Raw genomic sequence first — 16,582 nt, 5'->3', positions numbered from 1 at the left:
GTAAAATAATTTGGACGGAACGACAATCTCCAAATTTATATAGACTGTTAACTTTTTAAAATTCTAAAGTAAAGAATGAAAAATATATTTTACCATTTAATACAAGAAATGTGTTAATGTGTACAAATAGATAACTTGAACTAGGAAAGTTAATATTCGGACCTGAATGGCGGAAGTTATTTAAGGTGAAAGGTTCTTTAGACTAATACTAAAATATATTTTTTTAATACTAAAAACGTAATTTATTTGTAAAGAAATGTATGTTGGAGAAACTAATAATATAAAAGTTAATAATAATAATAATAAAAGTTAATATACATAGGGATGACGTCAGCAATCTGGAAAATTATCCCCTACCGGTGGGTAACCATTTTTATTTTTTAACGGGTTAAATAAGCCTTTCTAATAACCGAGTTGGCGGTGGGTGGTGATGACTAGCTGCCTTCCCTCTAGTGTTACACTGCTAAATTAGGGACGGCTAGCACAGATAGCCTTCGTGTAGCTTTGCGCGAAATTTGTATTTATGAATTACAAAATTTTGAATAATAAGTTGTTTTCTTTATTTAAAACTTTGGAACTCTTTATGCGTAGATGTACTAATCATTGTTTTCAGTGTTAGTCGAATTTACTCAATAAAGGTATTTTTTCTGTGCAATATTTTTTCAAGTGTAATTTTATAAATGAAATAGAATTTGCTAGTAGGTTTGTTGGATATTTCACTAAACACAATAGTTCAACTAAATTAGAGGAATATGGCTTTTTTCGTAGAGCGTATTTTATAAGTCAACCAGACTATATTAAAAAATCCCGCTGAGAATGTCAAACGACAGAAAAATATTTACATCGACAAAGAAATGAAATAAAGTTAGCATATACGTCGTTTCGGTTGCCACGAAAACTTAAAAAACCATTGCTTAACTCTTATTATTTGTTTTGGTATTTATGAATTACAAAATTCTTAATAATAAGTTGTTTTTTATTTAAAAATAAAAATAAATGTAATATATCTTTACTCGTATTTATGAATTACAAAATTCTTAATAATAAGTTGTTTTTTATTTAAAAAATAAAAATAAATATAATATATCTTTACTCGAGTAAAGATATATTACATTTATTTTTATTTTTTAAATAAAAACAACTTATTATTAAGAATTTTGTAATTCATAAACAGTAGCAAAGATATATTACAATTACAACTGTGCTTTAGAAAGTCGTAGAGAAGACCAGTGATGAGATCGTTATAACGTAACAGCCAATTAAATTAGTCGTTGGTAAAGAGTAATTAAGAGTTAGCGATTGGTGCTGTCTGGTGGTTGCCTTCACTGTGGTCATGACTGACAATTCAAAATCAAGAACAGCGGTAAGTAGCTTTAGTCGTTTTTGCTATAAACAAACAAACAGAGACAGCGACTTCATATTTCACTTTAACCCCAGGATAAAATATGGTATGAATTCAGAGAGAGAGAGATTCCTAGGGAGGTCAGAAAACGACAACAATAAACCAGGTGAAAAAAATAAACGATATAGTTAGATCGCATTAACAAGGTTATTATTTCTCATTACGTAATAAGGCCGCTACAAAGGTATATAAATAATGTTGGACCTATTAATAAAACGAGGTTCTAAAATATTAATTGATTGAGGGCTTCAGGCAATGGATCACTGAAGGGTATCTCAAGCCTTGCCCATATAGAAAAAATTCAAACAAAAGAAATATCACAACAAATCTCCTGTATTTTGAATGGAATAATTTTTATGTTTTTCACCTATGTTTATTATTACATTTTACATTGTTATATAACAATTACCTGAATATTCACAATAATAAATAACAATTGAATAACAGTTTGGTGTACACATATACTTGCCTCAACTCATTCGGTCTAAATATACCAACTTTATTTTATCGCAATTGTTATATATATATATATATACGACTGTTCTGACTATTCGATGCGAGTGTTAAACTGAGTTATTTTTAGAAGCAATAGCTTTATTGCAGGTTTGTTTACGTAAGTGTGTACGAATCATACGTTATGTAGTTTAATTGTTGTGAATTGGCGCTTGTTCTATTATTGCATTATGTTACTAGAATCCTTTAAGTTGTTCTCATTGTTTTGAATGAGTATTATTGCATCATAACATCTCATAGTGGTGTGTAAGAACTTTCTAGGCCTCTGTCAGGTTGTAAATACGCGTCCGAAATGTAGTTCGAGTAAGTTAAATATAGATAGATAGTTATATCTAGACTGCGTAATTGTGAGTTTAGACATAAAGACTGTATAGTATGGCGAGTTTTAAAGTGAAATTATCACTGATTGTATTGTAATAACAGAGGAGAGAAGAATACTGAGTCTTGTAAATTGTGTTTTAAAGTAACTGGACCAGTCTGTGTGTATTTTGACGAAAAGAAACGATTAGTTAAAGCTCTGGATACAACTGTGATAATTAACTGTGTAACGGACATTTGTATATACGTTTGACTTGTTTTAATATATTATTTTAAAACAAGTGGACTGTGTGCTGTTTGTTTATTGTTGAAATATATCACCAACAAGTCACAGACACCTAATGTAAAGAATCCGGCCCCAAACCTAAAAACCTGACAGTATTAGTGGACATGGCTCTTTACACGTAAAAATAAAATGTAATAAAACACATTTGTTAAATGCAAGAAAGTAAATTCAAATATAACAATTATTTGGAAGGTAAGTGAAAATCGAGTGAAACTTTTTCTTTAGGGATTAGAATGTAATTGTTTGTACTTTATTTCCTTTTCATTCTGACTCTGTTGGTGACTTGGTTGGGACTTTGCCCCAACAACAACTGGTTTATTAAGTAGGGATTAACAAGTCGCCAAAAGTGGCAACAACACAATAATTACTTTGTTTGTAATTGACTCTAAATATGTGTCGGCACGTTTCTAACCGGTTTAAAGTAAGTTGTAACTACTAGGATTTCTACACACTACTTGATATTACAGTTAAGTTGACATTATAGTCTAACAGTCAAAGTCAAACACCTCCTATACCGAAATGGCACTTAGGATCCCGTGCTGAACTCCGTCTTAATTGACACAAGCGGATGAGAATGGTAGTACTTCCCCTTGGAAGAGATACCAGTCCATCACAGTTTAACTCACAGTTACAGCTGGCACTCATGTATGTGTATGTGTTAAAATGTCTTATAAAAGAACACAATAGCACAACACAAGCAAGTCTTGAACTCGCAACCGCCCAGCTACGATTCTAAAGCACGAAGTCACCGAGCTACGCTTCCCCCAGAGTCTAACACTAGTTTATCATAAATTATGAAGCAAGTGGAGTGACCTCTGCAGCCGCTTTGACTCCGACTGCTGTATGTAATATTTAGATTCACTGGTGTTCAACAGCTACGTATTACGTTCCACAGGAAACAACAAATTTAGAAAATGTTTGCAAAAATAAATCGAGTACGAACAGCATAGAAAAACTCGTACACAAGTATATAATAAAGTCAAAAAATCTAAAAGTACTATTGTACTGAGGTATTTCTTTCAACTCGTTGGCTTCAGTGCACATTTTGGACAATAGCTGTTAGAGCTGGAGGACATAAACAAAATGAGGAACAGAGCAATATACCACACCAGTGCGTTTGTCTGGTAATCTTAGATTGCCAACGTGGGCAACCACTTCCATTCCACAAGTTCAAAAAAAGACTAATCTTCAGCTTATATTAACTTGTACAAACTTTTCTACCACCTTTCTTCTTGTGTACTAACCAAACCTCAGGGAAGCAATGATGCAGCAACAGGTCAAGCAAGTATAAACTCTATGAAATAGTCCCTAAGGCTTTTAAACCAGTCCGAGGCGCGGAATGATGAAGCGTTTTGTTCATATGGACATCAGTTAAGTGTAGAGCACTTGAACAAAAACTTCGAAATTATAAATAGATATACATGAAGATAGACGTATTCTGAGTTATTGAAGGTTTAGTTATAGCAGTTTCAAATGCTACTCAATCATAAATGCTATTTTATATTATCAGCAAATAAACGGCTCCTAAGTCTTAATCTTTTAGTAGCCAAAACTGACGTGATAACTATGTTCGACTGAGATTATGGGCAAAAAGTCTTTAGGACAATAGAGTTCACTATTGTTAGCATTTAATCACGACAGTACCGTTTCTTTGGTCGTTAGTGTTATAAACCAGCGAAATGCCAGGAATTTGACTAATTTTATTTCTGGTTCAGACATTTCTATCGGGAGACCAGCATCGTTCCTTACAGTTAAACAACAATACTGATTACTAATGAAGTAACAGCTGTGGTATTTTCAAGTAAAACATTATTTCCCAACAAGTGTTAAACTGTTAGACGCGCTAATAACGGAAAATTCGCCTAGGAAATAAGTAGAATAATTCCGAATCTTATAACGTTTCTGGATGTTCCTATTGTATGTGAAAAAATTAGGTAGAAAGGAATACAGTCTTTAACACAAAACACACAAAAGTAAAACGCAGCGTACGTACTTTTATACCCGACAAGATAGTCAACCGCTTCTACTAGAGTGTGTTTAGTTTCTTAGCTCGACTTCTGTCGAACTAAACATGATGATCTTGAAATACGTCTTCACTCGACGATCTCATAATAAAAGTGAACCAAGAAAGCACACCTGAATTTATAAAGTAAGCTCGGATTATTTGATATGTCTACAGAGTCACTTTGTGACCTTTGTTCTCTTTCAGCGTTGGCATCTAGTACATTATTTATTGTAATAAAATAATTCTGACTTACAAGTTTATTATCGAATGTCAATATGCTTCTCTCATATACTAAAATAAATCAAGCTTGTTTTGTTTTAGTACCAGTGGTTTTTAGCATCATTTTCTTGTTTATCATACGTTTTGTGACTCTATAGGTTTTATGATAGAAGTTTAGTATTTGTCACTTCCTTTAATTATCGAAAGAGACTTTCAGCCTTCATAATGTGCAGAGTGTTTGTTTTTTATTTTACAATTTGAATATTAATCGTTTTTGTGTGAATGTGTTACTAGTGCTATAAAACATTTACACTTACTTATATACTTTTAACCCAGTTCCTTGGCCTGTATGTAGCTTTGTATTGGTAATAAAATCAAATAGTTTAATAGTTTACGAGACTTGAACATAATCTATATTCTATAGCATTGATACCAGCATATGAGGGTTACTATATCATTTGAAAATACAGCTAACTGCTTTTATTTATCACTGTTCGTGTTGGAAAAATGCTGGAAAGTTTAGGTTTTCATAAAATCACACGAATTTTAAACATTTAAGAAAAAAGAACGGTGTCAAGGGCAACGGCAGAATTAAACACAAAAACAGAATTGTCTTTAGGACAACAAAATCAGTTAAATGTTGCGCAGAATAGTGACAGAACAAATCGCTTAATTAAGCATTCCACTATAAGGAAAATACTGTAGTGAAATTAGTTTTCCACAGAAATCTTGTACTGGTGTGAGGTTTCAGAAATATGCACTACAGATGACGCCACTATCGCTCTATAGCACAAAATATTTTGTAATGGTGTTCTCTACACTAGAAACATACGTAAATTAAAAACTTCTAAAGCTGTGAAGGGCATTTAAGTAAATTTTTAGCATTCTCCAGAAAGTATTTTATTATGACAAACAAAGAGTAATTACAAACTGGTAGTCCATAAATTGTGAATATAATCATGACTAACTTCTGTACACAAACCGAAAATTGCCAAATAATAATATACGTTTTAGTGAATATAAAAGTTTATTACTAGTTTTACAATATTATAATCATATAATGTATACAAATCTAGTAAAAACAAAAGCGTTTAGAAGACTATTAGCAAGAGGCGAAACAAAGACGAAACGTCATCATATTACAATTTAAGACACATAATATTTATACTGATTAAATTGTAATGAAATCTCAGTTGAACTTTAATCAAAGTATCACCTGGAATTAAAAGTGATCATACACGTGACATGTGTGGCGCTTTTTATTTTCTTTCAATACGTATGATAAAATCATTAGTTTGGTTGCTTATTAGCTATTACGTATAAAAAAGTTACGCAATGGGTTATTTGTGCTGTGCCCACCGCGGGTATCGAGACCCAAATTTTAGTGTTCTAAGCTGTAAGATTTACCACTGAGCCACCAGGGGAAAAACATTAATAATTACTATAAAAAAATCTAAAATAGAGGTAAGCGACAAATGAAAACCTTACCCTAAACACAATCAATATCAAATGACTCGCTGATTTTACAGTAAATAAAATAAATAAATATATATATTTGTTTAGGCAGCTCAGAACAGAATTAGATAAATAATTAAAATCCGTTACTTTTATATTTTCACTAGCTTGATAGCCATTCCCACCTTCTCCCAAGAGCCCAATTGCCTTAGTGGTGTCGGCGAATAGCGCATACACCACCATCCCTGAAGTTTGTCCCTTTGCTTGGGAAAATAATAGCCTCGAGAAAATAACGATGGTTGTTTTTTATTTTGTTTTATCGTATAGCTACAAAGTGGGCTGTCCACCCCTGGGAATCGAATACCGATTCTTAGCTTTGTAAGTCTGTAAACTTACCGTTAACCCACCAGAGGACACTGACAATGAAATTATACGATTACTAACTTCCATAACATGCATCGTTCTTTCTACTTAAAGCAGAAAATAAATAACAATGGCTGCAAATTGCGCGACTGGGGAAGTGTTGATTTAAGCAGATGTTGAGGATTTACATTTTTATTTTATTGTGACGTCTTACAAAAAAAGTAATAGAAAAATTAAGTTTCAAAAATAGTACCGGAGTTTCAGGAAACCGCCAATAGGTAACATTTAAATTAATTCCATGTGATCAACTTTCCGTTTGCTCATTTTTTTTTAAATTCCTAAACACAACTGGACAGAAGTAAGTAATTTTCTACTATTATTCTCTTAACTTGAATTCTAAACCAGAACAATATTTTGAGTGCTAAAACAGTAGCCTGACCGACTAACTTATTGTTTTGACGTTGATATTGTTGATTTATTAAATCTCTCTTGACTTTGAAGTAATTATTTTAATCATCTTCTTAAGTATACAATTTCTTTCTAGAAAGTTCTCTATTAAGCTAACCCTATTATAGGTTTTGAAGAATATTCTAGGGACAAAATTTATAACACGTAAATATGTCTGTAGCTTTTGAAAATCCAGAATAATGACATGAATGAAACAAAATATTTGACATAATTAATTATCGATTCGTCTCCCTGAAAGTAACAAAAAAAAAGGAATCAGAACGTAAGTAATCATAGCAATTTGAAGCCGTAAAGCGAATTACTGAATACTGAAATATTATACTCTTGTGCCAGAGGCTCTTTTGTACACATCGTAAACATAACGTTGTGTAGATTATTAACTCAGAAAGGTTTATTTCAGACGGGTTAATAAGTGCTTTAAATCCAGTAGAACGCCGCAGTTCAGCTCCAAGCTGTCCACACGACAGGTAATGAGATGTTAGTACTGAGTTAACAACTAGCATCCAGCCGTAATATTTCGATTGAAACGTTAAACCTGTAACTCAATGCTTGTATTATTATACATGTTATGCTTTCACACAAGTTGATTATATAATTAATTATAAACTATTATGAAATGAAAAGCACAGAACTCACATTTCAACAACAAAAATGGCTTCGATGAATAGTTGTATTTACGCTTTAAATATACGAATTATATTTTCAACGCTAATTAAAAAACCCTTTCTATATACATACTATTCATTTTTAGTTCCTGTCTCTGTTTTCTTATTATGCCAAATTTTATTAATACTTAACTGAGGCTAAAAATAGAGGTTACACCTGTTAAAGGAAATGAACCTCGAGCTAACCCCTCTCAAAACTTCGAAGTCAGGAAAATTGGATTGGGCTATATTGATATGGCTATGGGCAAGAGAGTAACTAATATATCTGTAGTAAAAATCCATTGTTAAATGATTTTGGCAATAGCTTAGAATTTTGATCTAATGTAATTTTGTTTTTAATGAAAAAATAATCGCTTTTGATTTAGTGCAAACTTTAAAAACAAAGTTATTATCATGCTTATTTATAACACTGTGTTGTAGAAATTTTTCATCTTATATGTGATTTAAGAGTAGTCATTGTTCCATATTTTAAAGTCAACTGTACAATACAACATACAACTGTCAACATACAATAATTTGAAACTTAAAATACTCTTCAGTAGTGCAATCTTTTCATGCAATGATAGGTCTGCTCTGGAAAATTTCCCTGAAAAGGGGCCGAAGGCAGACTGGAGGGGTCACCTGTATTAACCACTCGCATCACTGTACAGTAGTGTCTTGTCTGCCTGTCAGTAGACACTAAAATGACGTCACACAAGAGATTTGTGCAATTTGTAGTTACGTGACGTTAGTAAAATGTACGCATGCCATGAATCACGAGAAGAATTATACACTCTGTAGGCTACAACACAGCATGACATATGAGCTTCAAAAGCAAAAAATGAAAATATTCGTTACTCTTAATTTTGATTTTATTTTTACTCTTGAAACAGAACACATTTGGGGATCCCCGTGGAAGTACAGTATATCTAGTATGATTAAAGCTGTACACCTGTGGTAATTAGGGACGCTGATATCCAACTGAAAACTGTAATACCGCAAATATGGGTGGAACGACAGGAGAAAGTTGTATGTTTAATACAAACTAACAAAAGCACTATCTTCATTGTTACAACACACAGTCATGGTGTTTTGATGTCTCGATTGAAAACTCACTGTATTTCACTACTTCAATCATCTTGCCAGATCATCTTCTAAGCTTACCTCTTCTATTATTTTCAAATAATACGTAACCCACGTAATACGGTTTGATATCCCACTTTATAACTTAGTTCATATTAAATAATCTATAATTACTACTACAAACCACCGTACAAATATATGTTGAGCATGGCTCGTAGACAAACTGAAGGGCACAGTAATCCGAACAGACAAGTAGAGTGGTTCCTGTAATGTATAACTTGCCATAAACAGAGTTTAAAGCAAGGTATGGCTGACTACATCCTGTTTACAAGAATGCTAACTAAATATAACACCTGTATGGAAATTTAAAAAAAACAAAAACGTTTGCCTGAATATAACTGAATAAAGATATATCCAGTGTTACGATAGCGGTAGTCACGTGACTCTGGTAACACGTCATGATATTCTCGAACGATCGGGGAACATCACGAATAATCCAGTATGTGCTAGGCGCCCTCTATTCGTGTATATAAGTGCGCCAGTTAACGTGAGACTAATCAATCGGAATTGAATTGCAGACAGGCAGAGATAAAGACGGACAATTGAGTCAAGCGTGGTAGTGACGTAAGTAAGTGCGTGAATCATTGTGAAATATAGCGTGTTTAAAATGACTGTGGAAATTAAGTGTATTACAAAGTTGAATTGAGAAAGAATAAACTAGTGTTATTTAAGAAAGGACTTGTATCGCTAAAGTTTCATCCAAAAGAAATTATACTGGAAATTAACAAACGACCAGCTATAGAATGGTAAAATATTAGTAGCTTCCATTACCATACAGTAAGTAATACTGTTGGCACTTATTTCATCTTAATTAATATAGTGGCACTTAATAGGAAATCTAGTTGCTGTATTTTTGGTGTTGATAAATCTATGAACAAATAATAGAATGAAGTAATATAACTTAGCAAGTCTCTCAAAACCGTGCAGGCTCTGAGTAATTTTTATTTGCTTTTCACCAGAAAAGATCTACTCGCCCAACTTAGTAGAGTCACTCAACAAGAAAGAGATAAAATTAATACTCTCAAAGGACTTTGCCCTTTTATTTTATCTCTACAGAGACTAATTCAATTGTTTTCAGAAAAAATCTTTTTTTAGCTCTGGTGGGTATTTAATGAATTTTATTTATTCTATAAGGAGGAATCCCTTAAACACGGTTAGGCTCTAAATGGATCTCATTTGATGCTAATTAATGTATTTAGTTAATCAAAGAGAATCCTCATCAGGATTAGCAATTTCAATGAAAAGTTATTACAAAACTGAATTTCGAAAAAGGTATATTTTTAAAGACAAATTTGAAACAATATACAACCAAAAGAATTGTGACAGTTGATGCCCATTAAGAAACGTGATCTATCACAAATAAAATACGGACAAATCATATCATATTCAATCAGTCCCTTTATAAAACACATTTCAGACACATACCATTTTATTCAATCTCTTTCGCAAACTCATTTCAGACTCATTCTCTCGTGTTCCAAACTCATCGCTGAGTGTGCTGACACATGAGCTTATTCCTAGTATAAGAGAAATGATGTTTTTCCTGATTCAGTAGAGAATATTTAAGAGATATTTTGCAGACTTTCCTGCACGCCAAAAGCAGTTACGAAGAATAAAGTAATGATTGATAAGGTATAACCAAAGATCAAGAGTAAGAGATGGTTATCACCCCAGCAACGAAAGCCCCGAAGATGCTAAACTATCCTTTGACATAACAGTGTACAATAATGTATATAAAGTATAAAAAATAAAAAGAAGCTAGCTCTGGCAAGCAGTAAGGCCAAATAATATACTGGTAGCTGTCACCCCAAAGCTAAAATTATCCTACCTTCGCTGAGAACTCAGACATGACGATTCGTTGTAGGAGACATGCTAGTTGTGTATATTTTTAGTTGACAACACAAACCACTTTCACGTTACATATATATGATTCTTATGGTCATGAAGACGACGAAGAACGAAACATAGGCTATAACAGTTAAATGATGTTCGATGGTTTTAATTATCTGCGTTAGGCTTAGTGAATTTCTGCAACATAGGTCTATAAACTAGAAGAGATAATATAATACGATGCAAAATAAAGTATTTTCATGGTATAAAAAGTTGTTTATGTAATAACTTACAACGCTAGAGTCCGGGTTTCGATACCCGTGGTAGGCAGAGCACAGATAGCCCATTGTGTAACTTCGTGCTTAACTACAAACAACAACAACAACTTCTGTAACAACATAGAAGGTAAAAGGAGTGTTTTTTGTTCGTTTGCCTGTTTCAGAATTTTTACGCACAGCCTACATATAGGATTATTATTATTTTCTTTACAACTTCAATATAAAAACCTGGTAATTAAGGACTCTCTTATTTATTAACTTTAATCAGATGGTTAAAATTCGAGTAACTGCTAACTAAATATGACAAATTTTGATGATGTTGAAAAGGTAGTATATGAGAATGTAGTCTTAAGTTACCTTGTTTAATTTTGTTTATCTGTTTGTTTTATCATTTTTGCGCACAACTACACAAAGAATTATCTGCTCATAGCCGCCCCTCATTTTTAAGTGATAGACTAGACTCATTAGAGGGATGGCAGCTAGTCAACACTACCCACTACCAACACTTGGGCCACTGATTAGTAACGAACAGTAGATTTGAGCGTTACATTATAACGCTCCAATGGCTGAAAGGGCGAGAATGTTCGATGACGGGATTCGTATCTGCGACCGCCAGATTGCGAATCGACCGTCCTAACTATCAGATTATGCCAGGCCTTTTCACCAATCTCTGGACATTGTTGTTCTCTGTTTCTACTTAAAGCACCTTTTGTAGTAGGATGTCTGACAAATATCTGCATCTTTTCCTTCTGACTCTTTCTTTGTTGGGTTTTTCAGTCTATGATTGAAGCTGGTACAGATATCTTTTCTGTCAACTGTTGATATTCCATTTTCATCATTTAAATTGTTTATGCATGTTTCATTGTCGCAACTTTGGGTCCTCTCCGTTTTTAGAATATTTTCTTTATGAGTAATCCCGCACTTTTCCTATGTCACTCTCTTCTTTTCACTGCTTTTACCACCTATTTTTGCTGTTGTCTTTGTCTGTTGTTGTGCTCCAACTTTCTTTCCTATTTTTATCTAGTTCTCTTATTGTTTTGTCACCATTTGTCTGAAATTCATTATCTTTTCCATCTTTATTGTTTTTTCCATCACCGTCTTTGTTAGTTTCTCGGGCTATTCTCAGTATTACATTATACAATGCTGAAAGCGTGAAACTGATTTTTAATGTTATTTACAGTTTCCACGTTCCTCTTTTAATTTCTTTATGTTTATCTTTGATCAATTACAATGTCGCTACACAGTGGCACAGCATTATGTCCGCGGACTTATACTGCTAGAAATCGGGTTTCGATACCCGTGGTGGGCAGAGCACAGATAGCCCTTTGTGTAGCTTTGTGCTTAATAACAAACAATAAAAACTTATAATATCCACTTTCGCAATGACTTCACAGTTGTTAATAAATTCCCTTTGATTTAAAATGAGACTAATCGATTAAACTGACTAAAATATGTTTTTTTTCCAAAATAAAACTACACTATGGGCTATCTGTGCTGTGCCCACAGCAACTTTTGAAACCCTATTTTTAACGTTATAAGCGTTCAAGTTTTCCACTGAGACACCAGAGGAGTGCTAAAGTATGGAACACTCTCTAAAACCTAACCGCAAAAATAAAGTTTATATTTAAGGTGGGTGAACAAGAGCGTTTGTTTGTTTGTTTATGACAAAGCTAATAAGACTATACCTTCTGCTTCTCGCTGCTGTTTGTTTGTTTATGACAAAGCTAATAAGACTATACCTTCTGCTGCTCGCTGCTGTTTGTTTGTTTATGACAAAGCTAATAAGACTATACCTTCTGCTGCTCGCTGCTGTTTGTTTGTTTATGACAAAGCTAATAAGACTATACCTTCTGCTGCTCGCTGCTGTTTGTTTGTTTATGACAAACTAATAAGACTATACCTTCTGCTGCTCGCTGCTGTTTGTTTGTTTGTGACAAAGCTAATAAGGCTATACCTTTTGCTGCTCGCTGCTGTTTGTTTGTTTATGACAAAGCTAATAAGGCTATACCTTTTGCTGTTCGCTGCTGTTTGTTTGTTTGTGACAAAGCTAATAAGGCTATACCTTCTGCTGCTCGCTGCTGTTGGTTTGTTTATGACAAAGCTAATAAGGGTATACCTTTTGCTGCTCGCTGCTCCTAATTTTGAATTGGCGACTACGGAGAAAACAACCGGCCAGTACCACCCACCGCCAACTCTTGTTTCTCTTTACCAAGAAATAGTGATATCATCGTCACATTATAGCATCTCCACGGCTGAAAGGACAACCATGCTCGGCGCCGGGTTTTGATCTCGCAACGTGCATATTGTAAGTCTAACGCTTTAACCACCAGGCTAAACAGGTGAGTCTCCGTAAAATCACTGCATCTTGTAGTAGGATGTCTAGCAAATCTTCATTTTATAATTCTACATTTCCTGTTCTTTCTAACTGTTTATGTAACAACATAGAAAGTACAAGGAACTTTGGTTTTTGTTCGTTTGCCCGTTTCAGAATTTTCATGCACAGCTACATATAGGATTTTTATTGTTTTCTTTACAACTTCAATACAACTATTTTACCATTCACAGTCAAATCGATCGAAATCCAGCCGTACGTAAAATAAAAGATTAGTTTGGAGAAATCTTGATTAGAAATTTAAGTTAATCATAATTAAAACGTACAATCAAATCTACACTGTGGAAGAAATATTGAAAAAGCAAAGCAAAGTCAAAAACAAGCAATACTTAGTTAAATGAAAATGCTACTCACCCAGAAAAGTTTATAGCTGTATTAGGCAAGAAAATTTGAATCGTGTACCTTATTATAATGATGAGTACAACTCGCCAGCTTGATAGTCATGTGGACCAGCTGTACTTGACACTTCTTGGTAACAACTCAATGAAATATTTTCCAAATAATATTCTAAACAATTTTGTGACACATCTTTCGATACGAATCGAATTGGAGGGATCATGGAATGTGGGTTTAGCCGAACTCCATTACTACCTTCACAGTTGCTATATGTGGTATTTTTTTCGTTTTACTGTGGTATTATGTGACTCCTGTGTAATTAGGTACCATGTACCTAATACAGTCATTAATTAGCAAATAACTTAGTGCATAAGTCATTGAGAAAATATCTTTTAAAAAAGCTAATGGAGTCCAGTGACGTCTATCGGTAATTACAGGATTACATTAAATATTGAAGTTTTGTTGTGGAAACAGAATCACTGGTAAAAACGCTTGGAAACTTACAGGCTGCAAAACTGACAGAAGACTAAAATATCCGAACCTAAGTTATTATCTCCCATTCCTTACCTAGTTTCGGCATTAAATACTTCTTTCAATATATAGATCGAAGACCAACACTGCTACGTTCATGATTCATGTATAAGTATACGTGTAGTGATTTTATGGTCATACACATTGGCAAAACAACATGACACTTAAAAATTAGAGTCTGTGAACAATTGGCTATTCGTTGACATTCTGAAACCACAGATTGCAATATTTCATATAATATTTTCTCCCTCATTACTACAGGATCTTCAAACCTTGAACTTAGCATTTTAAAAAGCTTTCTCATAGGAAAAGACCGCCCGGCTTACAAACATCCTTAAATCAAACGTTATTCTAAATAGCTTCACTTAGTACTCATTCGTTTCTTAATGATAATTATACTTATAACTTGATATCTCAAGCAACCTGTATTATTACTTCAGTTACATATTCTATAATTTGTTTACCTCTTTACTGAATAGTGTAAGTCAATTAGTTACTGAAGTTACCATAACATTAGTAATAAACATGATTATTATAATATTTCTACATTTCGCTGAAGATATAAATGTATTCCGAAACTATTGAAACTTTTGCAAATAAAAATTTTTCTCGCTATGCTTTATTTTTAACAACCAGTTCAGAATATTAACAAGCAGTTAATGATACTTGTTTAGTGATACTTTAAGAAACAAGCTCAAATTGTGCAGAATAATTTCTCGGAAATCAATTTGTTTCTATACCCTTCCCTGACTTGTAACAATAGTCTCTAATAATCCAGTTTTTGTAAAATCTACACAAATTAATATATATATATAAATAAGGGAAAAAATACAATTTTAACAGAAAGTATGGATCATTGCTTATTAGTAGAATTACTATAAGAAGTAACCAAAACAAAATAAATGCTGACAAAAAAAAAACATATGACAAAAAAATAAAGTGATACTACTTGGATAGATTTTAAAACAATTTTCAATCACTGCTTTGGTTGACATAGTGATTTGTATAGCAAAATGAAGCTGTCTAAATCTGCCAATCAAAGTAGGGATTGAAAATCATTTTATAATCTATCCAACCAATGTATCACTTTACTTGTTTGTGTGTTTTTTATTGCAGCATTAATTTTATGTTGAATACTTCTTACAGCAATTCTTCGAATAACCAACGATCCCTACTTTTCATTAAGATTTTATTTTTTTTCCTATTTATTTGTTCAGTTTTTATATGTCCATGGAATGGACAAAACATCTATAACTTTTCAGTATAGTTATATCACTGATAGCTATAACTTTTACAAGAATTAAAACCACAATAAAAAAATTATTAAAATTTAATTCTTACTTTGGCCTACAGTTACGTGTATAAAGTTGCCAAAGTAGATATTAAATTTTATAAGTGTTTGATTATGGTTTTAATTCTTGTATCACAATTTTTGTAGCAAGATCCCTACTTCATTTTAAAATTCATAATTTTTAATACTCTTGTTTGTTTACTTTTTATGTGATACCTGTATAAAGTATATACTTTACCCTTAAAATTTGTCTATCCATCGATATGTAGCTCCATCTGTTGGACTGAATTTGGTTTAAAAGATATTTAAGTACATGCATGATATGTTTACCATTTATAAAAAAAAGTGTATACATTTATCGGAATATCAAAAGCGGACACCTACAGATCAGTAAAGTAAGCTGGAGAAATATTGTAGTGATAGTCCGAACCGTCTAGAGGCTAGCCCCGCTGAGGTAATCAGGTAGGTAGGTAGGTAGGTAGTAGACGAAAAAGTTGCTATTTTAGAAGTTTTTAAATAGGTATACCGGAAATATTAGCGATCTTTTTAACGTATTATTAGTATACTAGTTGAAGTATCCGTCCGCTGGACGGAAGTCATGTAAATTCATGAATAATGAAAGGTTATCTTAGGACATGAAAAGTTATTTCCCTTATACGTAATTGTAAAAAACGCAAAATGGCCCATACAAACTGCAAAACGTGAAGCCGCAATGGATCCAACAAATTTTCATGCCAAATTTGGTGAAGATCCATCCACAGAACATGAGATGGTGGTCAGATACGCAAAAAAGCGCACTTAAAAACTGCAAAACCGAATGAATCTCCAGATCAGTTTTGGTAAAGATCCATTTGTAGGGAGCGAAGTAGTGGTAAAAGAAGCATAAATGCCCATAAAAACTGAAAATTTGTATGTACCCCCCCCCCCCCCGCATGAATCTAATGAACCTCCATACCAATTTGGGTGAAGATCCATTGACACCCTGCGAAGTAGGTACATGGACATACGACAGACAATACTGTTACGTCTCCGTTTGTTAATTAACTTTCCGTAACTTCGTTTCCGACGAAACTTTAGCGACACAAGTCCTTACTTAATAGAACTGGTT

Source organism: Limulus polyphemus, unplaced genomic scaffold (assembly GCF_000517525.1).
Source record: "Limulus polyphemus unplaced genomic scaffold, Limulus_polyphemus-2.1.2 Scaffold450, whole genome shotgun sequence".
Classification (NCBI taxonomy): domain Eukaryota; kingdom Metazoa; phylum Arthropoda; class Merostomata; order Xiphosura; family Limulidae; genus Limulus; species Limulus polyphemus.
The sequence above is the reverse complement of the archived record's forward strand: the minus strand, read 5'-3'. Positions refer to the sequence as shown.